The sequence below is a fragment of the Mytilus californianus genome, unplaced genomic scaffold, assembly GCF_021869535.1.
Source record: "Mytilus californianus isolate M0D057914Y unplaced genomic scaffold, xbMytCali1.0.p SCAF_3, whole genome shotgun sequence".
NCBI classification, from domain to species: Eukaryota; Metazoa; Mollusca; class Bivalvia; order Mytilida; family Mytilidae; genus Mytilus; species Mytilus californianus.
Window position 1 is genome coordinate 5,855,627 of NW_026262679.1, and position 18,254 is coordinate 5,873,880.

The 18,254-nt window shown below is 33.9% G+C and overlaps 1 protein-coding gene and 1 long non-coding RNA gene across 3 annotated transcripts in view; both read right to left on the reverse strand.

Annotated features, from left to right (window-relative positions):
* The window catches only part of LOC127733888 (uncharacterized), a 120,451-nt gene that overhangs the window by 98,776 nt on the left and 3,421 nt on the right, over positions 1–18,254 (reverse strand). The gene's annotated exons all lie outside the window — the stretch shown is intronic.
* Positions 11,909–14,221, reverse strand: LOC127733889 (uncharacterized). The gene is made up of 2 exons (XR_007997271.1): positions 13,942–14,221; positions 11,909–12,060 (listed from the first exon to the last, which is right to left on the reverse strand). It is a non-coding gene; the product is annotated as an uncharacterized LOC127733889 (long non-coding RNA).

Sequence of the window (18,254 nt, forward strand, 5' to 3'; positions counted from 1 at the left end):
GAAAACGTCAAATTTGAAAAAAACGAATAGAATGTCCTTACAATCCTAATCCTGTTTAATAAACTTTTCAAACTAATATTTCATCACTTGTTCATATACGCCATGGTTTGGTTTAAAACAAGTTTTATATGATAATAAAATGAGTATCGTATTTATAAATAAAGCTTTTTCTATAATTACGAATAAAGTAACACTTTTAAACTTTTGGCGATATCTAGGAAAACACTGTTTTCAGACAAGTTTATTTTTTTCTCTTGTTTTAAATGTTTGAACTGGCAAAAGCAACTTTTTTTTTAAAAGATGGTTAAAAATTCTCTTCTCATTTGCTTGTAAAATAGAATTGGAAATATGTTTGAGCCATTTTAATGGTACGTCTTCTTGTACGAATGTTTACAAATCCCTACGTTTTGATACCACGATTAATAAATTGCAATAATTTTTCATATATGACGAAAACGGAAACAAAACAATTTCTGCTTTTCGCGTTTTGGGTTTATGAATTCTCAAAGGCGAAAACGCGAAATGGCCGCATCTGGCCAACATACCATTTCATATCTTTATAACGTTATGTGCATTGAATCACCAATGAAAGTCCTTTGCAATAAGAGTGTAAGACTTAGAGACATACAAAATGTTCTCCTTTTCTCTTGTTTACGTTACGTTTGTTTCAGTTTAGCAACTGCTTTATTTGGATTTTTTTATTATAAGGTTGCTGCTTGAAGGGAAAAAAGTCCAACAAGAGTTCTTAACCGCTAAAAGTCGCCATTGGGATTCGGTTAACCCTTTCGGAATGTGTCACAGCTCCACAGATTATATTTGTCTTTATTCCGTCACGTCTCTCTTTTTTCGCTATTAGTGGAGTATACCTAGAGCAACCTGACGCAGCACGCACTGATGTAAAGCAAAAACTGCATACAATTACAGGGCAAATAAGTTCCCAAAATTTGTATATGTCAGTTCAGGTTACATAATCTTTAGTTTCTCTTTTGTAAGAATAAAAAGAGATTTGGGGGTATACGTCAATAACAACGCAATCCAACGACACAAATAACCCAAAAATAAATATAGAGGTCTACAAAGTCTTCCAACAATGAACAGGTGTCTTGGATATATATAAAAATAAGAAGATAAAGTGTAATTGTCAATGAGACATCAATCCACCGAAGTACAAATGACGTGGATGTAATCAACTGAATGAGTCACCGTATGGCCTTCAACAATGAGAACGTAACACCCATGCCATATAGTAGGCTATAAAAGACCCCGACATGATAATTTGTAAAACAAAAACGGAAAACATGACAGAACGCAAACAACGCAGCCACTGTATTTAACGCTCCTGATATTGAACCGGCACATACAGAATGTGGCGGGGTTTGTGAGCGCCCAGCCCCTAACCGTAGGCATTGGTATAACAGCGCACCACAAGAACAAACTAAAGTGGTTATTTAAAGGGCGTGACTCACTAGACCAGTACAAAAATAAAAACAACAAGACAAAAGACACATCGTACCGATCTAAGAGCACACGCAGTTACTGAAAGCTGATTTAAAGACAATTACAACTATTAAAGTAATATTGTTTTCTCAGAATTATTCACCAGATAACTTAGAGACAAAAAAACCCATTAAGATATGACACACACCACTGACGAGATTCCTGACTTGGGCAGGTTTATGAGGTTCCTTGCTTAAGGTATATGAACATGTGGCGATGTTTTTGAACTCTTAATCTCCCCCTTTTAAGCTTCGACCAGATGATCGTTTCAAAAAGTACACAGACCATGCAATAGAAATCAGTTCCGGAAATTAACTCTATAATGATGTTATAATAGATAACAAACGCACCACAAGCACACCAAACCCATAATTAAAAAAACAACACTATAAAAGAATGCTAGCCGTTACTGAAAGCAAGCTCAAATGAACTTAACCTGGAGGTATGAAATGATGCTGTATTACACTCTTATATCGGTAGATGTGTTACAGTTTGCATATTTCCTTTCTTCTACAGTATTGAAGTAAAGGGGGAATTGTGGCAGATATTCGGAAATAAGAAAGGTCAATTGAGAATTACACTTATCAATATTACTAGTAATTCAAATATCTTTTGAATTTTTTCTTTGTTTGTCAAATGATTAACCTTTAATCGTCGTGTAAAGTGATAAGACATTATTACTAGAAGTTGATATACTAAAATTCATCATAAATTAGTATTTGCTGCTCTGTGTGAACTCTTTCGGTCTTTGTCACGCAAAGGAGAACACAAAGAGATTTGGGGTATACGTCAATAAGAACGCAATCCAACGACACAAATAATCCAAAAATCAATATAGAGGTCTACATAGTCTTCCAACAATGAACAGGTGTCTTGAATAACCCAACAACTGTTTTGATATTTTCCAATTGATTATATTTTTCCCATACATCCAAACAATGGTCCTGTTATGATTGCTAGATTTTGAAATTCAATGTTTTCCAATAATCTCGCTCCAATATATGATGGTACATTGAAAGAACAAAATAAGTCGACCAATGAAGGTCACATGACCCATATATAATGGTACAGGGTGTTTCATTCAGGTTTAATTCTTATCGTTATTACTGATATTAAGTTTTACGTTCAAGTTCAGATCTCACAAAAAAGTTATTTAACCAAGAATTGCAAGAGGTGAAGTTGAAATCACCTCTTCGTAAATTTTACGGACGCCATCACGAGTTGGTTGACCATTATGGAATATCCGCGTCACAGATGATAGCGGATATGTTCCTAATGTCGTAACTACAATCCCGTCCCCTTTTCTCCGAATGTGACCTACCGAATTAGACTTATTACCAGGTTTGTACTAACGTGAGCAACACGACGGGTGTCACTTGTGGAGCAGGATCTGCTTACCCTTCCGGAGCACCTGAGATCACCCCCAGTTTTTGGTGGGGTTCGTGTTCCTCAGTCTTAATTTTTTGATGTTGTGATTTGTGTACTGTTGTTTGTCTGTTGGTCTTTTTTCTCTTTAGCCATGGCGTTGTCAGTTTATTTTCGGCTTATAAGTTTGAATGTCCTTTTGATATCTTTCGCCTCTCTTTCATGTTGTTTTCATAAATTTTTATCCTACTTTTGCTGTTTATTTTTTTTTTTTTTTTTAACCAACATTTAAATAAATCAAATCACCCCCGGTATTTTGGAGGCGTTCGTGTTGCTCAGACTTTAGTTTTTTTTTTGTGTTAGTATACTGTTGTTTGTCTTTTTATTTTTTTGTCAAGGTGTTGTTAGTTTATTTTCAACTTATGATTTGATATGACTGTCCAATTGGTATATTTCGCCTCTCATTTAATGAACTAACAAACTAAAACATTACATGTATTGTGAGCATTACTATAAGACATTAATCTCAGCAGCATTACATATTCAGCAAGGCAAACAAAATGGAAAAAAAAATTATGAAAGAGACTACCTCCCTATCTGGATTTCAGTCTTTCAAGGAATGTTTCTAAATTAAAAAAAAATAGCTGGGAGGCTTCCACTGTAATTTGCAGGTACAACAATGTACAAACAAAAAAATACATGGCAAGTCGCGTACTTTTCCAGATCTGAAAGGTGTGAGACAAGGCAGAGTATGGTTCCCTGCTGTTTACAAAATCTTTTGTATTCAAAATGTATGAAACTGAACAGCGTGGCGTGCGTATAGGCTAAGTGTTTTTTGTGGAGTGCCAACGGTAGCAGAAGATGTAACTTTAACTTCAAATGACCGAATTTAAAACTATGCTCGATATTATGATGTTTCATACCAATAAACAGAGATAAATTATTAGAAGTCAAAAATCGTGTGTTCCTCAATGCAAAAGCAAAGAAATTCATAGCTGGATAATTGATGGTCAATCCCTGGAAACCCCAAATACAGCAACTCATGTGGGATTTAAGCGGGATAATTTATCGATAACTGACACCAAAGAAATTGTACCTGACAGAATAAAAACTGCACGTAAAACTGTTTATGCGATAATGAGGGCAGACCTTCATGGCCTCAATAGTATGAATCCAAAAGTTTCTCTCCATCTTGGTAACTGCTATGTTATCCCAAGCTGGATGTCATATGTTTGTCATCTAAAGATATTAAAAATCTCAGTATACCTATTTTTATAAACTTTTGAAACAAATTCAGCATTCACCAGAGAACCGCTAATGTCACAGTGGCTCCCTACTGCTTCTTCGTCATATTCCTATTGTAGCCGTTGTTCATAAACGAATGATATGTACCTTTAGAAACATTATACGGACGCCATCACGAGTTTGTTGACCGTAATGGAATAACCGTTTCACAGATGATATCGGATATGTTCCTTATGTCGTAAGGGGACGACCATTTGATATTCTGGGGGGGGGGCAGGAGGATTTTGAAAATAAATAACTCAGCCTTGATAATCACAAAAATAAATGGTTTGTTCTGTGGTAGTTTGAAAATAAATAACCTGACTTGCAATGTATTATAAATAAATAACTCGGCAGGTCTATTTGAGAGCATGAGATTGCACCAGATTCTTCATAAAATTCAACTTTTTTTTCAAAAAAAATCGGGAATCACTTCCCAAATCTTTGAATAATAAAAGTATAAATATTATTTAAAATACTTGAAATGTCTGAAAAATGGGTTTCATTTAACTTGAGGTTTATTGTCTCAGGAACACTTAACTCACTTTTATTACATATGGCAGTAACTACATTCAGGCAAATGCCTCATGTAGGAAATTTCAAAACCAAAAGCTTGTCTTCATATCAAATTGTTTTCACGGCAAGTGTCTTGCAAGAAGCAAGTTCTGTTCTCCCTCAGACGTAGCTCCTGTTTTTTGGGGATCAATGTTTCTTATTTATTTGTCTTTTGTTCATTGATTGCCCTTCTGTATTCTGTTAGTGTTGCATTCCTTTTGTAATTTAGTAATTTTGTTATTAACTTGATCAAGAGTTTAAAAAAAAACAGCAGCCACATACTTAACTATGTGAATTAAATTTTTGCTTTATCTTTGTCTTTTGATGTTGTTCCTAAAAACTTAAGTCTTACACTGAATCTATACATGTTGCTTTGAGACCAAAATATTGTCAAAAAATGATTAAAACAGAACTTTCATTTTCAGATTAAGAAAGGGTATGGGAAACACATTTTGCATCATTAGTTCTATAGCAACTTGGGGCCTTCAGCGGCTCCAAAACCCTTCAAATTTTTTTTAGCCTCGCTCCGCTCGGCATAAATGATTTGCAATACTTTTAAAAGACACTAATTACAGCCAAACTTTAATATCTTGTATGTATGCAATACATGTATATGCAGTTGGGAATTCAGTAGATTCATTTCTACAGAAGATGATGATCAATTCTGATTAAATGGTACATAATGATTGGACTATTCATGTATTATTTATAATAAAAAATGAATTTAAAAATTGTATGTTTTCAAATATTATAAATATAGTTGTGAAAATAAAAAATCAGTCCCTTGCTTTAATGAAAATGAAAAATCTTGCTTCAACAGTGCAGAAAATAGATAATCTGTCCTCTTAGTTTACAAAAATAAATAACCGATCAAAAACAAATCCTCCTGGCCCCCCCCAGAATATCAAATGGTCGTCCCCTAACTACAATACCCTTCCCTTTTCACGAATGTGACCTACCGAATTAGACTATTTACCGGATTTGTAATAACATAAGCAACACGACGGGTGCCACATGTGGAGCAGGATCTGCTTACCCTTCCGGAGCACCTGAGATCACCCCAAATTTTTGGTGGGGTTCGTGTTGCTTAGTATTTAGTTTTCTATGTTGAGTCATCTGTACTATTATTTGTCTGTTTGACTTTTTATGTTTGGCCATGGCGTTGTCAGTTTGTTTTCGATCTATGAGTTCGACTGTCCCTCTGGTATCTTTTGTCCCTCTTTTATAGCAAATAAAAACTCGGTTGAATAAAACATCGCATAGAGACAGTAGCCATAAAAACCAAGGACTCCAAAAGCTGATTTATAAAAATTGTGGAAGTTGCTGACAAGTATGAATTACCCTCTTCTAATGAATTAATAGACAATCCTCCTTGCAAAAAAAAAAGGAGAAAGTTGGTCTCAAACGCCATTAACTTCTTTTGGCATGAAAAAAACTAAACACTGATGCCAAAGAAAAAATCAACTCTTTAACCACTTAGTACTGATGACACAATTATTGGCAAAACTAATAATATTTGGTTTAGTGGGTTTGCAGAGTCATTTGCCGTCAAACGATGTGACATAAAATCTAAGCCCACTTCAACAAGACAGAGCAAAATATATCAGACATTCTATAAGTCCAATCTGTCAATTATGTAAACATGAACCTCAAGATCGTCATCACTTAATGATCAACTGTAAAGTTTTAGAGGAATTTAGGTCTTCGTTCATCGACATTTTGAATTTAACAGTATGTGATATGGCAATATACATATGTGATGACATTTAAGTAGCAGTCTCATCAAAAATGTTTTGATATTTTTTACTCAATAACTGATTTTATAAGAGCACCGATTTTATCGTTTCTGTGGATTTAAACATTGTATCAGCCAATCAAAAATTCATGAGGATTCAACTAGAATCTCTACACCGACAAAATATAACAGTGCTAGTGGTTCATCTGATATAGGAGTCAAACACGGGGATAGGTCAAGGTCAACGACGTTTCGTCCCCGAGGATGATCACCAGCCCAGTAGTCAGCACTGTTTGTCTTGCCATGAAATATCATTCATATGTTCATTTTCTGTAATTTAACTATTTATAAAATGTTGAATTATTCGAAACATCAAGGCTTTTCTGTCACAAGGTAGAGATTGCTTTAGCTTTATTTGGCCTAACCTTTCGGAATATTTTGTTTTTATGCTCTTCAATTCGTATTTGATATGGCCTTCCTACTGTTTCGAACGTCACTGATGAGTCTTATGTAAACGAAAGCCGCTTCTGACATGCGAAATATATAAACCTAGCTGGTATCTTTGATGAGTTTTTACAATCACTGGATCGACGCCCCTGCTGGTGGACGCTTCGTCCGATCGGGTACGTCTAGCCAAGAAGTCAGCACTTTTGTTTTTCTGTAAGTTTATTGTTTATAAATGTTGATTTATTTGGAGCACTTAGGATTTTCTACCTCCAGATATAGATTGCCTTAGCCTTTTTTTTTGCAACTATTGTGAACTTTCGATTTTGTAATGCTCTTTAACTTCGTATAAGATTTGGCCTACCAACTGTTTTGATTCAAGTGCCACTAATGAGTCTTATGTAGACGACACGTATAACTTGCGTACCAAATTATAAACCTGATATCTTTGATTTGTTTATATCAACCATGAACTAGGTCGATGCCACTGATGGTAGACGTTTCTCGCGGGTATCACCAGCCCAGTAGTCAGCACTTTTGTGTTGGCATGGAATATTATTGAATGTTCATTTTACTGCAAATTTACTGCTTACAAAATGTTGAATTATTGAAAAAAAACGACATGTTTATACTCAAGATATAGCTTGCTTAAATCTTATATGGAAAAACATTTTTGAATTTTTGTTTTTTTATTCACCGATGCTGGATCTATGTGATCATTCCGGATTTGGAGATGGTGCAAAATTCTAAGTTGAAGATATATAGCATGAAAATAAGTATGTGTTTCTCTGACTTGCAGAAACTTTATACACAAGTTTAATCATCAACTGCCAACTTTTAATATGTTATTTGTCCTTAAATAAAGAAAAGGTTGGGCGAACAACTTTTTTTTTATTATAGATATACACTTGCATATAGTTCCTTTGTAAATTAAAATTTATATTTAATTGTCATTTATTATTTAACGTGAAAAAGGGAATTTTTTATATGTAAGCAGTTGATAAGAATTATGAAAGTGTTTTCTCAGTATCTTACGTTCGTGCAAACCATTTAATAAAATGTGGTTCAAGATGTGTAATTGATATACATTTCCCAACTCATTCGGTATTCAAGAGCTTGCATGTGGAGCAGGATCTGCTTACCCTTCCGGAGCACCTGAGATCACCCCCAGTCTTTGGTGGGGTTCGTGTTGCTGTTGTACCCCTATTTGTGACAATTTTACCTATTGTGTCTGTTTGTTTTGTTCACACATCGTTGTCAATATAATTGAATTTGATGCGACTGTCATACAAGTGAGAGGTTTAGCTAGCTTTAAAACCAGGTTTAATCCACCATTTTCTACATAAGAAAATGCCTGTACCAAGTCAGGAATATGACAGTTGTTATCCATTCGTTTGATGTGTTTGAGCTTTTGATTTTGCCATTTGATTATTGACTTTCCTTTTTGAATTTTCCACGGAGTTCAGTATTTTTGTGATTTTACTTTTTGCAGCTGCTACTCAGACTTTGTAAAACGTCACCAGTGTCTGAGCAGAAAGTTGATGAACCAGGGGTATGTCAAAGAACGTCTCGTCTAAAAAAAGTTCATCGGAAGATACCAAGACCTTGTTGATAAATATTCCGTATCAACTTCACAAATAGTCTTGAGGTATAGATTCTAGGTACTGACGTTGTTTATCATCTTAATAACATGTTAAAGTATTCTTTTTTTGTCTTAGTAAATAATTACTTTCATTGTTTAGTCTATTTTTGGTAATATCTATTTGACGTGGCTCGGTACTTATACATCCCGTCATTGTGTTATTACGCTATGGTAAATTTTTGTATTCTTGTCTTTCGTTTTCATTTATGTGCTTTGTCTATATGCGTTTTTGTTTTTCTTTTTTGATATATTTGTTTGTTTTCCTAGTGATTAGGATTATAACACAATGTTGACTGCTGTACCCCTTTTTTTGACATTTTTACATATCATGTTTGTTTTGTTCACACATCGTTCACACATCGTTGTCAATATAATGGAAATTTATGCGACTGTCATACAAGTGAGACGTTTAGCTAGCTATAAAACCAGGTTTAATCCACCATTTTCTACATGAGAAAATGCCTGTTCTAAGTCAGGAATATGACAGTTGTTATCCATTCGTTTGATGTGTTTGAGCTTTTGATTTTGCCATTTGATTATGGACTTTCCGTTTTGAATTTTCATTGTAGTTCGGTATTTTTTGTAATTTACTTTTCGATATCAGAGTTGATTCCCACATTCTTTCATTACGCAAATAAGAGTATTGATACAATACCAGTATGATTATCAACTGTCATGATTTTCAAAAAATTACACTCAAATGTGTATGTATTAGTTGGAATCAACTCCATTCTAATGCAGTCTTAATTGACCACAAGTAATACATCATGACAGTTGATAATCAAGAATTTATGTATTCAATTTATTACACATCTAACTAAATACACAAAATTTTGACATGAATAGTGTACCTATTATTTATTTTGATGAGATGTTTTTTTTTCAAAGGAAGGACTAAAAATAGAACATGTATAAAAATGTTTCACTTGAAAAATCATTGTCATAATCATCTGACATAAGTTAATAATTAAGGTCTTTTTAAGTTACAATTATCAGTAATTTGGTTGAAACAATAAACAAAATTGCATAACTCTAACCTGAGCATTTTATGCAATAAAATTTATTTGTACATTTCCCATTATATTGCTATTTGACTTTATTAATAATCTTTATTGTCATATAAACAAATGAAACATGTCTGTGACAAAAACATACATATATATATATATCAATGCAATATAAATTGAACATGAATCATTAATCATTAATGCAGTCAAGAAATATATATATATACATAAAAAAAAACATGAAAAATTAAGCTGCTTCTGTCCTCTGTTCGAATGACTGTTTAAAAAAAAACCCGATTAGTTTCACATGTTCTGTAGATATAAGGTTTAATAGTTTAATAATTGTTTGGTCTTTTGGAAGTGACATAAATTCGTCTGCCTATTTTAATTTTTTAAACAGACCCAATCTTAATTTATGATTTATTCTACACTCCAAGAGGAAATTTTCCTCGTTTTCAAGAACATTGCATAGTTTGCAAAGTCTATCTTCTCGAGGGATTTTTAAATATCTACCCTTTTCAATTTCGATATTGTGGTCACTTATGCGGATTTGGTGAAACACTTTCTTATAATAAAATCGTTGTACCATAAGTAAAATTATTTATCTTGGCTAAGTTTAATGTTTTTTGTATAAAATAACTTACTTTTTTCTTCATAACTATTAAATTTATTTTTAATTAGAATTTTATATTTGTCCTCTATTTCTTTCTTGATAAGAATCTTGAGAATTTTAACTTTTAAATTTTACAATATTCTCTTCTAATTAAGATTTCGCTACCGGGTACAATATTCTTGACATATGTATACCAAGAATATGTACCGTTGTTGTCAAGTGATTTTGACAACACAAAAGCCTCTTTTAGAAGGGGTATTTGTTTTCAGTGTAAAGTCTTGCTGGATAAATCAAACATTGAATTGGGATGAAATGTTCTACTGGCAATCTTCCCAATTCAGATCGTGCCTCGACATTTGAAGCAGACTTTTTTATTCCCAATATAAATTTACAAAAGTTTAAATGAATTTTTTTCAAGAGGGAGTTTTGTCTATAAAGGCAACAGTAGTATACTGCTGTTCGAAAAATCATAAATCGATAGAGATAAAAACAAATCCGGGTTACAAACTAAAACTGAGGGAAACGCATCAAATTTAAATAGGATGAATCCAAACTTTTCCCACTTTTTCAGCTCGAATTTTAGCCCTATGATAGGTCAAATAACTGTCCATAATGATATTTCTGAGTTGTAAGTCAACAATGGGCGTACTAATTTGTCAAAAAGATTATTTGACACATGTATAAGAAGATTTCCCAGGGAAGAAGATTTAGCTTTTATAGAAAACAAGATTTTTTGGTCTTTCTAGCAAGATCCTCTAAATTATGATTCAGGTTACCATTACTTTTAAGTAGCGAACCTAAAAACTTGTATTCAGTAACATTTTGTAAAAAATTATTCTTATAATTAATAAATGATTCCACATTACTATTACTGTAATGTTGAATAACCATACTTTTTAGTATTGAGAGTGAGCTTCCAGTTATCACAAAAACACTTAGGTTATTTACACTATTTTGAAGACCTTCTTTATTCTCCGAAAGTAAAATTCAATCATCAGCAAATAAATCAACTAATTTAGGTGGCTTGGAGTCTTCATTTGTAGTGACTTACACTAAATCATTAATAGAAATATTGAAAAGAGTGCCCTGAATGTTTCAAAGGAGCTTGAACAAAGATTATTCAGTTTCAGAGCTGTTTAACAGTAATTGGAAATATCACAGCAGTAGGTATTTGTATATGTATAACTGAATACAGGAAACGTATTTTTTCTTAATGAAGACCAATTTAAATAAAAATCAGTTATTTATTTGTGTTGTTGTTAAGAAAGGGCATTTTCAATGTCTTTTTCTCGAAATTTTTAAGCCATTTATTTTTTAAATGGCATATAAAAAATATGCTACACGTTTGAAGATTTCCCTTAACATTCTTATCAAAATCATTGAATTGCAAATGTTTCTAAAAAAAAGAAGACGTAATAAAAATCTAACAGTGGCTTCAATTGAAATGCCAAAATAACTTGCATCAATATTACAAAATTCTCTACCTTTGGGCAATAGAATAGAAATTTTACAGTGAGATTATGGAAATGAAAATACCAAAAGAAACATTGAAAGTATAGTCAGACAAAATGTCAGACTAGCTACCAAATTGGCTGGGTCACAAGATCCACGATGCTTTGATTTATGCTCTTTAACTTAGCATTTGATTTTGCCTTCCAACTGTTTTGATTCAAGTATAACTGATGAGTCTTACGAAACACACGTCTGGGATATCAAATCATAAACCTGGTATTTTTGATGATTTTTTATGGAACACAAATAATATATTAAAATATAAATATATAATTTATTCAAATAAAACTTTGGTCACATTTCTGTCCAAAGATCACAGATTTAATCGTTGTCCCAACAATATTTTTCATTGTAGATATGGCAGCAGGTAAGATTCTTTGCATTGTAGACGATAAAAGGGAAGCATCTGTAAATTACAAGAAACAAATATATACTTGAATCTTTTAAATTAATTTCCAATTTTTAGTAAAATTTTAAGAGTAAAAGCAATTTTTTCATGAGTAGACTGAATATGTATAATTTTGGATTATCATTTAGGGACCCTATCATCCTAAAAAGATATATTGTTATATGTATTGACAATTGTGTACCAATGAAGCATTTAGATAAATGTTTCTTCTGTGTTCTTTCTTGCAAGCGGTCAATTCTATATCATAACATCGACAGCAGTGTAAAAGATATTGTGTACACAACAGTGAAAGAATAGCCTATAAGTACATTGAGTGATGGTTTTTGAAATTTAGTAAGAGGTAAAATAATAAAATAATATTAAAAAAAAAGAACAGAGTTCCAATGTCCCACCCTTATTGCACATATTTTAGATGTCCAAAGGCAATAACATAAAAAATGTTTTTTTATTTTGTTCTTTAAAATTTCATAAATATTTTAAAAGAAATGAAGTCTCTACAGTAAATTTAATGTAATTTCCAATATAATTAATATTTTCAATGGGAATAACTCTTTTAAAAATATTTGATCGGTACTGATTTTTGAACTTGTTCAATCTGGCAAAAATGTACACATGAGAGAGCTAACAATCCAATTTTCTATAAAATTAATATTGTAAAGGGGCATAACTCTTTTAAAAACAATTAATTGGCACTGATTTTAGAACTTGTCTGAGACATTGCTAATATAAAGCTATGATATATGTCTGGTACAAATTGTACACTTGAGAGCGCTAACAATGCAATTTTCAATATAACTAATATTTCTTTGGGAAATTACTCTATTAAAAAATGATGATCCCAACTGATTTTCGAACTTGTCCGAGACATTGCTAATATAAAGCTATGATATAAGTTTCATAAAAATCTGGCAATAATTGTACACGTGAGAGCCCTAAAAAGACTTGGGGGACAGACACATGCACGGACCCGCGGTATTACTATGTACCCTGCAAGGCGTTGCACGTGGGATAATAAACTTCAATCAGATAAATTTGACATGGTGAATAAATAAATTAATAAAACAAATGCATCAAATTATAAATATCTATGTTTAAAATATTGTTTATAATGATCAAGGTGTGCAGATGGCAACTAATGTGAAAAAGTGGGAGAAGTTTACCAAATTAGCACAAGATAATAAAATCAAATCAAAATTCACAAAGGGTATTTTGATGAAACAGTTCTATTTGTCTTCTAACTTGGCTTCCGGATTATTAAATAAAATTCGTCAAACAGTAGCATGAATATACAATAAGTTATAAAAACAGAAATATTTAATATCAAAATTTTTAACTATTTGTACTTATATTCACTTGAAATATCATTTTGGCCTTTTTAACTTTATTTGATTCGAGCGTCACTGATAAGTCTTTTGTAGACGAAACGCGCGTCTGGTGCAAATACAAAATTTCAATCCTGGTATCTATGATGAGTTTATTTTCAATCATATAGATGAAATATCTAGTTTTAAATTCGACTAAATGACAAATACTTTAATTATATCAATTCAATATCACATTTTCACACTTTTAGTCATCCTCCCGTCACCACAACATACTTTTTGCAACTGAACCCCTTTAGATATCCCTAGTTCGTATTTAGGTTTGAGTTTCGTGTCTTATTTTCATTCTTTTCTTATGGATTCCTTGTCAATTGAAATAGTACTTAAGAGATCAAATATGTAAAATATGTTATTGACAACAGAGACGGCAATTCTCATAATTGTTCTTTATTTTGGACATTATTAATAATAGTGATTAGTATTGTCATTTGGAGAATTAATTTTGATGCCTCCTTAATCATACTTGCTCTAATAATTATTTGTAGTTTTCAGTTACCTTGTGTGTTTGTAGCAGGTCCATCCATTGATTCATACCCATTGTTTGGCAGTAGAGCACTATAATCATTTACTCTATGTATTCCTATGGACTCGGTGTTGGAACCATTTGTATCTTTATGGTCACTTAAAACGGATTGCAAGTCCAGACCCTGATCATATCCAAAATCGTGCTGAGAATTTGAATGTCCTCCTTTTGGACACCTAGATCTTTTCGTATGATAAGGTTGCTGTGAATAGACTTGACTATTCGTAGTCTCAGTTTGAACTGAATCAGTGCTAACCTGTAACATATGCAAAAAGAAAATACATTTACTTATTTAGCATGTTAACATATATTTAATCCTTCTAAAAGAAGTTCCTGTGGAAACATCGTTCTAAACAATGCTATTACATATACATCTGTTCCTGTTGGAAGAAATATTTTCTACACTTTATTCTAGCAGAAACATATACTGTAAAATTTCATCCAGTGGATTAATCTTACAAAGTTATTTCGTCCATTTTGAACTAATATTATAAAACAACATCTATTTCACGACAGTGGTAGTACAGGAGATGGAAGGGTGGACCTGTGTTTTCATAAGCAAGGGCTCCAGCTGCTTCCATAACATTGGTAGAACAGGAGATGGATGGATGGACATGTGTTTTCATGGGCTGGGGGTTCAGCTGCTTCCATGACATTGGTAAAACAGGAGATGGATGGGTGGACATGTGTTTTCACAAGCAAGGGCTTCAGCTGCTTCCATGACATTGCAAGAACAGGAGATGGGATGGGTGGACATGTGTTTTCACAAGCAGGTGATTCAGCTGCTTCTATGACATTGGTAGAACAGGAGATGTAAGGGTGGACATGTGTTTTCACAATCAGGGGCTTCAGCTGCTTCCATGACATTGATAGAACAGGAGGGGGATGGGTGGACATATGCTTTCACAAGCATGGGCTTAAGCTGCTTCCATGACATTGGTAGAACAGGAGAAGGAATGATGGACATGTGTTTTCACAAGCAAGGGCTTCAGCTGCTTCCATGACATTGGTAGAACAGGAAAAGGAAGGGTAGACATGTGTTTTCACAAGCAGGGGCTTCAGCTGCTTCCATAACATTAGTAGAACAGGAAAAGGATGGGTGGACATGTGTTTTCACAATCAGGGGCTTCAGCTGCTTCCATGGCATTGATAGAAAAGGAGGTGGATGGGTGGACATATGTTTTCACAAGCATAGGCTTAAGCTGCATCCATGACATTGGTAGAACAGGAGAAGGAATGGTGGACATGTGTTTTCACAAGCAGGGGCTTCAGTTGCTTCCATGACATTGGTAAAACATGAGATGGATGGATGGACATGTGTTTTCGCAGGCAGGGTCTACAGCTGCTTCCATGACATTGGTAGAACATGAAAAGGAAGGGTGGACATGTGTTTTTACAAGCAGGGGCTTCAGCTGCTTCCATGACATAGGTAGAACAGGAGATGGATAAGTGGACATGTGTTTTGACAAGCAGGGGCTCCAGCTGCTTCCTTGACATTGGTAGAACAGGAGATAGAAGGGTGGACATGTGTTTCACAAACAGGGTTTTCAGCTGCGTCCATGACATTGATAAAATAAGAGATGGATCGTTGGACATGTGTTTTCACAGGCTGGGGCTTCAGCTGCTTCCATGACATTGGTAGAACAGGAGATGGATATGTGGACATGTGTTTTCACAAGCAAGGGCTTCAGTTGCTTCCATGACATTGCAAAAACAGGAGATGGAAGTGTGGACATGTGTTTTCACAAGCAGGGGCTTCAGTTGCTTCCATGACATTGGTAAAACATGAGATGGATGGATGGACATGTGTTTTCACAGGCAGGGTCTACAGCTGCTTCCATGACATTGGTAGAACAGGAAAAGGAAGGGTGGACATGTGTTTTTAAAAACAGGGGCTTCAGCTGCTTCCATGACATTGGTAGAACAGGAGATGAATAGGTGGACATGTGTTTTGATAAGCAGGGGCTCCAGCTGCTTCCTTGACATTGGTAGAACAGGAGATGGAAGGGGGGACATGTGTTTTTACAAACAGGGTTTTCAGCTGCGTTCATGACATTGATGGTTGGACATGTGTTTTCACAGACAGGGGCTGCTTCCATGACCTTGGTAGAACAGGAGATGGATGGGTGGACATGTGTTTTCACAAGCAGGGGCTTCAGCTGCTTCCTTGACATTGATAAAATAGGAGATGGATGGTTGGACATGTGTTTTCACAGGCATGGGCTTCAGCTGTTTCCATGGCATTGGTATAACAGAAGATGGAGAGGTGGACATTTGTTTTCAAAAGCAAAGTCATCAGCTGCTTCCATGGCATTGTTAGAACAGGAGATGGAAGGATGGACATATGTTTATGTGAGCCAAAATTTGTTCCTGTGAAAAAAGTTCCAGTGGAATAAATATCACAGAAAATATGTTCTGGGAGGACTTTTTTCACAGATAATTTCTAAATAATTTGGTCCATCTCTATAAAATAGGTTCCACACTTAACCAGGTGAAATAAGTTCTGGGTTTGTGAAATTTGTTCCCTACCTGGTGAAATAAGTTCCTGATTTGTGAGATTTGTTCCTTACCTGGTAAAATAAGTTCCGGGTATGTGAGATTTGTGCCTTACCTGGTGAATTAAGTTCCTTGTCTGTGAAATATGTTCCACTGGTTATACACGTTATCTTAAATACTGAACATTTGTCATCAGTGAGCTTAAAGTTATCATTCAAGTACATTAGAAAAGCATGTACATGTATTAATTGATAATGTAATAAATAAAAAGTGTAAACATGCAATATGGATCATGTGGAGTATACAAATGTTTAATTATATACTCGATAAAAAATATCTAAATGACACTAATGAGCCAGAAAAGATAAGAATAAGAAAAATCACTCAGAAAAAAATATAATTAAAGATGAACAGTTGTACTAAGTTGAAAAGGACAGAGTGGCTGATCAATTACATTCAAAGACACGTAGAAACAAAAGACAAACTCAAGAGTATTTTGAAAATGTGCCATAACCTTAGTATGACTAGAACACCCATGACAGTTATCAGGAAACAATGAGGAAACCCACATAAAGCATACACAAATACAAATTATGATACATTACCATTGCCTTTATTTCTATTCTTCATCCTAGAGTTTCAGTCATGCATTCAATTGCAAATTTACCCCATGCAAGCACAGTACAGCATCCAGCTTGCATTATCGGAAAGAATTCCATAGTTTTAACAAGCAGAGGATACCCAGCTACTTCATAACATGTCATCCTATAATGATTGTCTATTAACCATAACCACTGAAATTTCACGGTTTCCATTTATCATGAACGAGAAATATAAGAATACAAGTTGCCATGAACCACGAACATTGGAACCCTAGAAGAAAGTGCCCATAAAACAAAAAGATAAGAATCTTAACCATATGTTGTCATCAATTACACCCACAGGAATCCTAGAATAAAGTTTTCATGAACCACAACCACAAGAATCCTAGGACAAAGTTTCTATCAACTGCAACCACAGGAATCATAAAACAGAGGTTTAAATCGACCACAAACATTGGAATGCTAGAATAAAAATGTTCATGAATCACAAACACAAAATCCTAGGACAAAGTTTCCATCAGCTGCAACCATATGCATACTTAAATAAAGCTTTTAATTGACCAGGAACTCAGGAATCCTAGAACAAATAACTAAGTGAACAACAACCACATGAATCCTAGAACACCAAAAATACTAGAACAAAAGTGCCTATCAAAAAGTAAATTAACAAAAATACCGAACTCCGAGGAAAATTCAAAACGGAAAGTCCCTAATGAAATGGCAAAATCAAAAGATCAAACACTTCACGAATGGATAACTAAGTGTTATATTCCTTGGTACAGGCATTTTCTTATGTAGAAAATGGTGGATTAAACCACAACCACAGTAATCCTAGAACAGATTGCCTATCAACCACAGACACAGGAATACTCGAACAAAAGAATCTATGAACAACAACCACAGGAATTCTAGAACAAAAGAGCCTATCACGCGTCGTCAGTAAACTTGTTTTGCGACCATCAAATCACCAACTGATGCTGTTGGAGCTTAAAATACAATACATTCATATAAATAAAAGATTTCATAAAAACAACCACAGGAATCCTAAAACTAAAGTTTCTACAAACAACAAACACAGAGATTCTAGAACAAAAGATTTCATGAAAACAACTGCAAATAACCTCGAACAAAAGTTTCCATGAATCACAACCGCAGGAATCCTACAATTGAGAATGGAACATTTTATTT